The 11,356-nt window shown below is 33.9% G+C and overlaps 1 pseudogene; it reads left to right on the top strand.

Moving 5' to 3' along the window:
- The first annotated feature begins 3,459 nt into the window (after nucleotides 1-3,459).
- LOC106391464 lies at nucleotides 3,460-5,817 on the top strand (annotated as a pseudogene).
- Nucleotides 5,818-11,356: the final 5,539 nt, after the last annotated feature.

The raw sequence follows: 11,356 nt of genomic DNA, 5'->3' as shown, positions 1-11,356 counted from the left end.
AAACACCCTCTTGTTCTTCGTAAACAAATTTCTACTCCTACGATATGGATGATCAGGTGGTAGGAATCTCCTGTGACAGTCAAACCAACATGTTTTCCTTCCGTGTTTTAGTTGGAAAGCATCAGTGTTATCTTGACAATATGGACATGATAGCCTTCCATGCGTTGTCCATCCAGACAACATACCATATGATGGAAAATCACTTATTGTCCACATTAGTACTGCCCGCATTTGAAAGTTTTCTTTACACGAAACATCGTATGTTTCAGCACCTTGAGCCCATAGTTGTTGCAACTCATATATTAGTGGCTGAAGAAACACATCAAGTGATCTCTTAGGATGCTCTGGTCCGGGAACGAGAATCGAGAGAAACAAAAACTCTCGTCGCAAGCACAAGTTTGGGGGTAGGTTGTATGGTGTAAGAATGACGGGCCATAGAGAATACTGTCTTCCACTCTTGCCAAACGGACTGAAACCATCAGTACATAATCCAAGGTAGACATTTCTTCTCTCATACGCAAAGTCAGGATACTTTGATTAGAAATGGTTCCACGCTTTTGCATCTGAAGGATGTCTGATCTCACCATCTGTTGAGTGCTCCGCATGCCATCTCATTGGTTGCGCTGTGCGTTCAGACAGATACAACCTCTGCAACCTTTCCGTCAAAGGCAAATACCACATCCTTTTATATGGCACTGGAACTCTTCCACTCGTATCTTTATAACGAGGCTTTCCATAAAATTTGCATGTAACCCGCTGTTCATCCGCCCTCCAATAAATCATGCAGTTGTCGCTGCATACATCTATTACCTGATACAATAAACCAAGACCAGCTACGAGTTTCTGAACCTCGTAGTATGAACCAGGAGCTACATTATCCTCGGGTAGAATACCTTTTACAAAATCAGCAATCGCATCCACACAGTCTTCAGCCAAATTATAATATGTTTTAATGCCCATCAATCTTGTAGCAGATGATAAAGCTGAATGACCATCTCTGCAACCTTCGTACAATGGTTGCTTTCCAGCATCCAACATATCATAAAATCTCCTAACTTGTGCATTGGGTAAATCTTCCCCTCTAAAATGATCATTTACCATCTGCTCAGTACCTACACCATAATCTACATCCGTTCTAATTGGTTCTTCTAATCTAACCGCTGGCTGAGGTTCGCTAGTACTACCATGTTCATAATCAGTTTCCCCATGATGATACCAAATTTTGTAACTTCGTGTAAACCCACTCAAATATAGATGAGTCCAAACATCCCACTCTTTAATAACCTTTCTATTTTTACAATTAGAGCAAGGACATCTTAACATACCTGTTTTTGCTTCCGGTTGTCGGTGAACTAACCCCATGAATTCGGTTATACCTCGTTGGTATTCTTCCGTAAGCAATCTCGTGTTCGGATCCAAATGAGGTCGATCGATCCAAGAACAAAAATAATTTGAAGAAGACATGTTTTTTATGAATCAAATTCGTGTGTAAAGAGAGTAAGAGGGAGGATGAAGATATGGAGTGAATGAATAGGAAGAGGGGTGCTTGTATTTATAGTTGAAATCCTGCCGATAGACCGAGAAAATTCCGACGGAAACGGCTAGTTCGTCGGAATCTCCTCGGAATTTTTAAAATCCCCCAACGGCTCTCTAACGGCTATAATATATCCTCGGAATTCATCGGATTTTCCGAGGAATACGTTTTTCCTCGGTATTCCATAAGAATATTCCGACGGATTAGTATTTCCTCGGAATTCCGTCGGTATATTCCGAGGAAATTTCGAGGAAACCAAATTTTGTGTTTCTTCGGAAATTCCTCGGGATATTCCGAGGATTTCATTTTCCGTCGGAATGTCCGTCAGAATACCGCTGTTTTCTTGTAGTGGACAGACGAGGTGGATCAAACCCAGAATCAGTTTCGGTAGTTCAGACAGGTTTGCTCTCGGACACGACAACAACAACATTAACCACAAGATCCTGAAGATCTACGAAGCGATTCATCCAGTTACAAGTGAACAGATTTTAGGCTTCGAACTCTAAGACCTTAGCTCAAGTTCTTGGAAGGTTCTTGATGATGTCACTCTCGAGTGGCAGATAAGGTCCTATCGACACAGCGTGTCTTTGAAGGGAAACACTTATTTTCATACGAGTGTTGAAGGTTTCTTCGTCTGTTTTGACTTCACAGCAGAGAGCTTTGGACCGCTTCTGCCTCTGCCGCCTCACTCTTACCATGGATTACATTTTGTGTCTTTTTCTTGTGTTAGACAAGAGCAGCTGGCTGTGTTGTATCATGACTGGCAGGCACGTGAGACAATCGAGATTAGTGTTACGGATAAGATTGTCCTCATGCTGTTTCCTGGACAAAGTTTTTGAAACTGACCATCGGCTTTTGGGTTTTCCCTTCTTCTAGGAGTTTTCTCATCGACGAGGAGAGGAAACTTGCTTTGGTTTTCGTCATAGAAAGGGACATGGCATGTTGGTACCAAACTGCTCACGTCATCGGACAAGAGGGATACTTCAAATCTGCGAGAATTCGAGAAGCTCCTGATCTCGGGAAACCTTGCTATCCTCATGAGAGATATTGTGCCCCACTGTTGTGCTCTTCATATCTTCCAAGCTTAGTACAACTCAACCAACCAGGGTAATGGAAAGAGAATGTGAAGTACATTGCATCATTTCTTTCTGTTTTGTCTTTTTTTTTTGGCTTTTGAATGTTTTAGCCTCTTTTTTTTCAGACTGTTCATGCCACTCGTGATATGTAATCTATGATACAGTCTCATCCTCTACTCACCTTAAAAACTGATTACATTATAAAATCGGACCGAACTGACAGTCGAACCATGTTAAACCGAAAACATACGTGAGAACACATAATAAAGTCACTAATTACATTATAAAATGTTACCCAACTTTACAAGTTTGAACTTTATCAATATATTTGTCACTTTCAAATTACTTTTCTATTACATCTATATACCAAAACATGATTTTTTTTTTTGAAAGAGAAAAGAAATGGCTCCTCTGAAACCACAATTCAACATCTTCCCATGGTTTTTTAGTATATATAAAAAATAATGAATGACAAACATTTAATTGGAAAAAATAACTCTCCAATAGACACCCTCCAATTTGTCTCAAGATCTTGGTTGGACCCCTCAAGCCAAATCTAGGCTGGTTAGAGGTAATTAGCCTCTCTTAAGTTTTGTTTGCTCTGTTACAGATGAATCGTTCTTTTCGCTCTCGGGCAAAATCCTTCAAAGTAGCAAAAAATCTTAATCACTTCGATACGGGAGACATATGTTGCTACTTAACCGGACTTCAAGCAAAAACTCTAAACGTATTTTCTTGAAACCTATCTATCTTGATACTTTTTACCTTAAGTCAGTAGTAACAAAAAAAAACACACAACCTATTGCAGGTTGTGAAGAAACAAAATCTTAGAGCGTATAAGAGTTCTTATACTGTCAGATATGCTCTTGAAGCATCAAAGATGAGAGATTATGATTCCATGGATGTACTCATTCATGATCTAGATATGACCTTAATTAGTTCTCAAACACTTATTTAGAAGATTTGCCAGATGCAGATTCATAAATATTTGTCATTGGTTCAACCGCTGTGCAGATGACAGAAGTTAGATATTTGACGAACCAACAATTTTTTGGATGCTAGGCAAGAGTACCTAGCTGGAAGAGGGATATGGTTCGTGGTCAATCTCGGTAGCTGACAGAAGTTACATATTATTTGTCTTTCATATTTTTTCTTCATCCTAAATTTGTATGCGTCAATATTCCTACAAATTCTTTGTTTTGTTTTGTAGATTCGTTTTAGTTGCCGATAACAACCTAAGCGTAATTGACATGATCATTGATTATATATGTTTCATCGACGAAGACGAAATAGCTTACTGTGAAGTGATGTTTTGACTATCTTATACAAACATAGTTGGTGAAATGTTTTCTTGGATCGTGACTTCAACATCCTATCTCTACCGAAGTGTGACTAGAAATTTTGGAGAAATTAAATCAGCCAGATTCAGTTTTTTTTTTACATAATTATGTTATTTTAAAAAGATTAAAGTTTACATTTTTAATTTTTCAGAGTTTTATGAATTTCAGTGATGTTTTAAAACATGAAAATGAAAAAAATAAAAATGATGAAAAATATAAAAATAATTAGTTATAATGATCTTTGAATTTATAATATATAGGAGTCTGTAAAATTATTATGCCATACATGTGAAACACCTGGTAAAATATTATAGTCACTATATTATTAATTTATAAAGGTTTTAGCTGGGACTCTTCTTTTTTATTTTCTTTTCGAATACACTTACACATATCCTAGCATAGAAAAGTAGTCAAAGTAGTCGTATAATTCTTTTGTAAATGTTAGTTCGTAATAAAGGGTGAATAAATTTGAAATTTTTTTAAAAAGTAGTTTTTGGGCCATGATAGGCCCATTAAAAGAAAACCATGGGCAAGTCGACTTCATCACAAACCCCGGCAGAGTAGAGCAGAGAAAGATACCCTAATGAAGACAATATTCGATCTTCCAGAGAATTTGGTTGAGGATGAGATATTCTCTCGGCTGCAGATTTCATCAGTGAGATCTACATGCAGAAAGTGGAACACTTTATGTAATCGGATCTTTTTGGGTGAAGAAGCAGCAGCGAAGAAGCAGTTCTTGATGATGAACTCGAGTAGGATTAATTTGATGAACTTCGATCTCAGCAAAGATGACGGCGACCCATCTATAGAACAAGTAAGCGTACTTGATCAAATCCAGATCTCTAAGGTGTTTCAGTGTGATGGCTTGTTGCTATGCGTCCTTGAGGATAGCTCTAGGCCTCTCTTGGTATGGAATCCTTATTTAGGACAAACGAGGTGGATCGAACCAAGAAGCAGTAGTTTCCATAGTTCATACAGGTTTTCTCTCGGTTACGACAACAACCTTAACCACAAGATCCTGAGGATCTCCAACGAGATTCATCCAGTTACAAGCGAACACGTTTCAGGGTTCGAGCTCTACGATTTCACCTCGAGTTCTTGGAAGGTTCTTGATGGTGTCCCTCCCGAGCGGCAGATATGGTCTCATTCACGCGGCGTCTCTTTGAAGGGAAACACTTAATTTGGTACGAGTGCTGTAGGTTCCGTCCTCTGTTTTGATTTCACAGCAGAGAGCTTTGGACCGCTTCTGCCTCTGCCGTCTCACTCTTACCATGGATTACATTATCTGTCTTTCTCTTGCGTTAGAGAAGAGGACCAGCTCGATGTGTTGTATCAACACTGGGATGCACGTGAGACGATCGAGACTAGCATTACGGATAAGATTGGTCCTGATGTTGTTTCGTGGACAAAGTTTTTGAAAGTGGTCACTGACTATTGGGTTGACCCTACTGCTGGGAGTTTTCTCGTTGACGAGGAGAAGAAAATTGTTGTGGTTTTCGTTCTAGAAAGGGTCAGTTTTGGATGTCTCCACCAAACTGCTCACGTCTTGGGACAAGATGGATACTTCAAATCTGTGAGAATCCGAGAAGCTCCCTATCTCCAAAACAGTTCTTCTCCTCATAAGAGATATTATCCGCCACTGTGTTGCTCTTCGTATCTTCCAAGCTTACTGCAACTCCAAAGCAACTAACCAGGCTAATAGGAAAGCATGTGCATCATCTTCTTTCGGATAACTGTTGTCTTTTGAATGTTGTAGCCTCTCTTTTCAGACTGTTCATGTCTCTCTTGATATGTAATTATATGATTCAGGTTCATCCTCTACTCACCTTAAAAACTGATTAGTATATATATGATTATGTTTTGGTTCCTCGGAGCTGTCCTGAAACCATTTTTCATCATTTGCAAATATATTTAGTTTGCAACACTCACTTTATTGTAAACTGTCTTGAAATATTCTTGACAAGATATCAACAAACTCTTTTTATTGGCGTTGGTTCTGATGGAGGCTCAAGGAATATGCATTGGCGGCCACACACTCATGGACCAACAAGGCCTTTAAGAGGTCTTTATCTTTGAAACCTTTTTTTCTAGAGGGAGGTTTTGATTGGATTGCAGATGAAACCCTTTTCTCTAAAGATCTGTAACTGTGTAAATGCTAACCTTGGTGAAATAAATAAAAGATAATGAATGAAAACTTTCTATGTTTCTTCCACATTGTCTTCTTTGTTTCTTTTCCTTTGGTCTCTGTCTTTCATTCATGTTCACTTGGAGAAGTGACGGAAATTAAGATAGGGAAACAGGTGGGTCATGTAAGTATAATCACAGTTAATGATAGCAGCAAACGAGCTGACGAATAATCATGGAAGTCGTTCGTTCACGTGCCAGTCATTTCTCTCGTCCAATCATATTGCGTCTTCACACGGGTGGGTGAGAGAGTTTACCGTTAACAACTTAAGGCCATTTTTATCCCTAAATGGATTTCTTAGGTTTTTTTTCTAAAAAAATAAAAATTACAAAGTAAATCAATCGCAGGCCGCCACAAGTCAGTGGGATCCGTGAACAATATAAGAAACTCACTAAAATCGGTTTTTAATTAATAGTTTTTGTAACCGATCTTTAAAAATTTTGTGGGGATCCACACACTAAAAACCTCACTAAAAACACCGGATAATCATGATCTAACATTATCTTCTCCCCGCCAAATATGTACTATGATCTGCGACTGCTAGAACTTTTAAACACCTAAAATAAAATTTATGTTTTAAAATCTTTAAACATTTAAGTATATATGAAAATAATTACTATTTAAAATTGGTATTAAATTTGTGGTAAAATTAATTTTTTATCTTTTATTGATCAGTTATTGTCTATTTATATGTTCAAAAACTTTTAGATACGGTTTTTAATTAAATATTTTAGAATTTAGGTTTGTAACAATTAAAGTTAAAGTTGATGAATCTATAAGGTACGTGTACGATTATATATCAATAATTAGCTAAATAAAAAAAACCTTGATTAAGAAATATTAGCTAAACAGTTCTATCTAGAAGTTTTATAGAAATTACAATCGCCATGACATATAATACATACAAGGTTTTTCATATTTTTGTATCTTATAATGATTGATGGAAATGAAAGTGTGAAAAAATATGTGAAATGTGAAATAGGGTATAGAGCCCTGTTCCGGAACGCGGTAGGCGCTAGTCGGGCGGTCGGGTTGGGCCTAGCGCCTAAAGAGAAAATCGGGGATTAATGGGAAATTATGCGGGGCGGAATTTTTAGATGGTTTACTATGTTATAAAACATGTTAATCTTTAATTGTGTATAACATTAATACATTTTCATGTTTAAGATTGTATAAAACACACAAATAGAATATATAAACTTAATATAGTGTAATTTTCATCAAAATTATGAATATGAATGATATTTATAAAATTTTAGATCAAATAAACAAATAAAAATATTATTAAAACTAAAAAAAAATTAAAAAAATATATAAAAAAAAAATATAAAAAAAAAATAAAAAAATAGATTAGGCGGCCGCCTAGGCGGCTAGGCGGTCATTTAGGCGGCTAGACGGTCATTTAGGCGGTCTAGGCGGAAAAAATCGGATATCCGATTTTTTAAACCGATTTGCCATAAATCGGGGTGGAAAAGTGACGCGTAGCGTCTAGGCGGCCGATTTTTAGAACAGGGGTATAGAGTAAGGAAGGGAGGATTCAATGAGATGGTTATAAGCATAATTATATCTACATGCAAAATGGTCTGCTGATCATCATCATGATGTAGTTGGGAGTAGTACTCATGAGTGCTTCTTCTACCTCTTTTTACTTTTAACCTTTTAATTATGAAATTACATGTTCATTCATTTATTACATCCTGACTATATACAGTAAATATCTGTGTACATAGGTGCATGATCCATCAAGGGGGCATGATTTGTCACATGAATAGAGAGGTGTGCAAACTGGTACTAGTATTTAACCGAACAATTTAAAGCAAAATTGATATAGCTCGACTAAATCTCTGTAATATTATTTAAGAAAAGTTTCACTGTCGCTTTTACGTTAACTCTCACGATGGTTGATTATATTAATATTTTTAATGAATTAATTTATATTTAAAATACTATTATTTATTTATTTTACTTAGTTTCCTTTTAAAAAATTTCTAAAAAATTTACACATATAATAAAAAAGGAATTTTTTTATAAAGTTAAAAAAAGAATTGAAAAACGAAAATATATGTATATATAATATGATTTCATAAAAAAGAATGTTCACAAAATAGTAATATTACATTTAAAAAATATTTTTAAATAACATAAAATATAATTTTGAAGTAATAAAATACTTTCTGTATATCTATATTTTCTTAGATGAAAATTATAAATTTCTATATAACGTAATTTCATTAAAAAGAATTTACACAGATAATCTTGATATTAGAAAAAGAAATATAATTTCTTTTAAAACATAATTTTAAACAATACAAAAAAATTCAAAATAATAAAAATACTTTTATATATCTATATATTTTCTTAGATGATTACATAAAATGATATATGTTTAGTTGTCTAAAAATAATTTATAATTAGTAATATTCAAATGTTTTATTTATTTTTCATATATTTAGTTGACTATAATATCTTTCAATTACAACAAAAAAATATCGATAAATTATATTTTACTTATATAATATATTTTTTTAATACAATCACAATTTTTTACTGCTTATTTTTAAGAGATATTAAAAAAAAAAACTAAAAATAATTTTCAAAATAAACATCGTTTGATCAAATAGTTACAAAATAGTTTAATGAGGTAGATATATTATATTTTATCATTATTAAAGTCATTTTTCTTAATATTAAATTTCCTTTTAAATTTTATGTTTTTATGGTTGTAACTTAATAGAACCATAATCAAAATAACAAAGTAAATCTGAATTCTCATTTTAAAGATTATTTAAAATAAATTTTAGTCTCCATTCAATAAATCAAAGGCATAAACTTATTTAGAATTTATAAAATATTTTAATTATTGTAAATATTGATATGTGATCATGAGCTTTCAAAAATGTATTAGTTACTTACGCATGTAACTTCCTATTGATCATCGCTTTATTTTCTAATATTTTTTTTTACAAACATCAACATATAATTTGATAAATATTTTGAAAATACATGCACATATAATTTTCTAATTATTATTTTTATTTCATTCTAAACAAAATATATCTTAAGTTATACATAATATTCATAAAATATATTAACATATCTAAGACAACAATCACCTAAATGTAAATAAGAAATTAACCAAAATTTTTATATATGAAATAAAAATATTACAGTTGAATTCATAGATGCAATCCAATTTATCCAATGATAACTAAATTGATTGAAAAAAACAAAATCGATTAGATATAACATATATAAAATGATATGTATAATTAAATTGACATAATATTATTAATATAAATGATGCATATAAATTATAAATTAATTTAAAATTAAAAGTAAGTAGCAATCAATTATTATAATATATTTACTTTAAAAATATTTATATCCGTGCATGAAAACGGAAAAATCACCAAGTAAACATTATAATTGTATTGTATTATATCGCTGATGTAATATTAAAAGTCAAATTGAATAATTTTGTTCTTGTTGTCCTTTTAATGAACTGAGTAAGCTCTCTTTTGTCATTGTCGTCCATGACTCAATAATTTCCTTAAATCATGAGGTCAGGTTTTATTTTTCTTTTTCCCCTTATTAGTACTAACCAGGGGTAAAGACAGGTTGGTATTATAATTTTTTTTTTCTCAAGTAAATCACAGTTGGAGGGTTAGAAATTTGTGTTTGTGAATCTGCGGTCAAGGGTGAATGTCAAGTTTTTATTATTTAAAGGGTTTGCTTTTTATTTTGTTTTTGTTAGTGTTAATTGGGTTTCGTACGGGGTTATTTATTGCTAGACCTTTTAGTGAATCAATAAGGGACTCGTTATGGACCGTAAGTTATTCTTAAAAAAAAAAAAGAAATCTGAAAGCTATAGCTTGAACGTGTTTCCAAATTCTACGATTTACGAACCGATCAAAGAACTTCTGTCTGAGATATAACCATAACAAAGTACATTGCAGGATAGTTTGCTAGTGGTTTCTATAGTAAATCATATTTTGCTAAATTTAAGATAAGAAATAAAGACTTGTCTGGCTTATGGAAAAGATAAGAGTTATTTTCACTTTAATACACATTATGACTTTTTATTTCATTCTAAAACACTTACCGCTCTTAAAGACACTTTTTCTTTAACTGATTTATTTTTTTCCTAACTAAACCATAACTAAATATAACTAATAGGATTCACCACTTATTTCATCTACTTCACCATTATTATTATTATTATTATTTTTTTTTCTAATTCCCAAGAGGAGGTGCAGTCCACCGATAGACTCTTTCTCCGGGTATTCAAATGGACCCTAAAGCATAGGCTCATATCCGTGTTAGGTGACCAGGATAATTGTGACTTAGTTTCGCGCAGAAGCGACGTGTGGATCGAACCTGAAACGTGTTGGCGTCTTAGTCCCGTCTCCTAACCACTCGACCACGATCACCCGGTCTAGTTCACCATTATTTTGGAACTGAAATAATGGTGGCTCAGCTTCACAATAGAAGCAACGACAAAGGAAACAACGGCAACAGAAGCAGCGGTGTTTTGGATTGCGGCAGAAGCGACGGCATTGAAATCCTTACGAATGATTTCATCTTCTTCACCATTAACTTGAACCCTAAAAATTGAATGACCTCCTTTCCACCGCAATATGTACATGTAAAAATGTGCTCATATGTACAAACTTACATTCGTACATGTGTACATCTTCACATTTGTACATTCGTATATTATTAAAGAAATGTACTGTAATATCATCTTTTCATGTTAAGATCACAGATCACATTTTCTGATCAAAGCCTCAAAAAACATATTTCCTGGCAAAGCTGTTAAAATTGAATATTTCTGCTAAAACCGTAAAATAACGTTCTTCCACCAAACCGCAAAATCACGTTTTCCCAATATTAATTAAAATGGTTCAAACCATAACAACAATTTTTGAGGTGTGTAATTTTAAAATCAGATATTTTTTGATAACTTATTATGTTACTTAGAAAGAATGCGTACATATCACTACAAGAAAACAGGGTGATTCTGATGGCCGAAATCGTCGGAAATTCGTCGGAATAGACCGATTCCGACGAATTTTCGACGAACCCGTCCGTCGGTATCGTTTCGTCGGAAAAAAAAAATTCGTCGGAATTTCGTCAGAACTTCCGACGACTTTCTGACGAATACCGAGAAACGTCATTCTGACGAACTTCCGACGATATTACGATGCGGATACACGAGACC

The sequence above is a fragment of the Brassica napus genome, chromosome C4 (genome assembly GCF_020379485.1).
Source record: "Brassica napus cultivar Da-Ae chromosome C4, Da-Ae, whole genome shotgun sequence".
Classification (NCBI taxonomy): domain Eukaryota; kingdom Viridiplantae; phylum Streptophyta; class Magnoliopsida; order Brassicales; family Brassicaceae; genus Brassica; species Brassica napus.
Note: the sequence above shows the minus strand (reverse complement) of the source record. Positions and strands in the feature narration are given on the sequence as shown.